The sequence below is a fragment of the Cucurbita pepo genome, unplaced genomic scaffold, assembly GCF_002806865.2.
Source record: "Cucurbita pepo subsp. pepo cultivar mu-cu-16 unplaced genomic scaffold, ASM280686v2 Cp4.1_scaffold000236, whole genome shotgun sequence".
Lineage (NCBI taxonomy): Eukaryota > Viridiplantae > Streptophyta > Magnoliopsida > Cucurbitales > Cucurbitaceae > Cucurbita > Cucurbita pepo.
In genome coordinates this window covers 61,285-62,146 of record NW_019646490.1, presented here as the reverse complement: position 1 = coordinate 62,146, position 862 = coordinate 61,285, and positions in this window count along the sequence as shown.

Genomic DNA, 862 nt, shown 5'->3' with positions numbered 1-862 from the left:
CACTGTAAGAAAAGAAGTAGGGGGAGGGATGATTAGCTCCTAACCCTGAACCTATCCTTTCTGGTCTCTCATCTGTGGAGGGATGATTAGCTCCTGTGGAGGGATGATTAGCTCCTGACCCTGAACCTAGGAGGGATGATTAGCTCCTGACCCTGAACCTATCATCTCTTATCTGTTCTTTCCTAGGAGGGATGATTAGCTCCTGACCCTGAACCTATCATCTCTTATCTGTTCTTTCCTGAACCTTTTGTAAGGGTAAGAAAAGAAGAAGAAGCTTATAACAAGGTGTGAATACTTGGGCCCAAGTGGGCAACATCTTTTATTGGTGGCCTTTGGCTAGTACAAAAATATGAGCTTTTAGTGGCCGGGTAGATTCGAACTCTCATGAAGAAATCCCATGTACTTGCCTTAACCACTCGGCCAAAGCAACTTTTTTTTTTAAAGAACGAATCTTGAAGAGGTACTAAGGACAACAAGAGTAGATTATTAGTGAGGAATCAATTAGAACTTCGGGACCTACATGGTAGCTTAGAGTGCAGTAAAGGGTAATTCCAAACTTCCTACAGACCAAAGGAATGTCGTGGAAACCTAGTGGAAGGAGAAAGCAATGAGGGCCTACAAGTAGGTTGGTTACTAAGTATAACCTAGTGGAAGGAGGAAGCAACGAGGGCCTACAAGTAGGTTGGTTACTAAGTACATTTTTATACTTACACCTTTCTCCTTTTCTAGTTCAAGTACTGGTGAAGGTGGAGAGATGCTCGAAAGCTCTACTATCACAGAGGGGTGTCGATTTTTATACTTACACCTTTCTCCTTTTCTAGTTCAAGTACTGGTCAAGGTGGGGAGATGCTCGAAAGCTCTA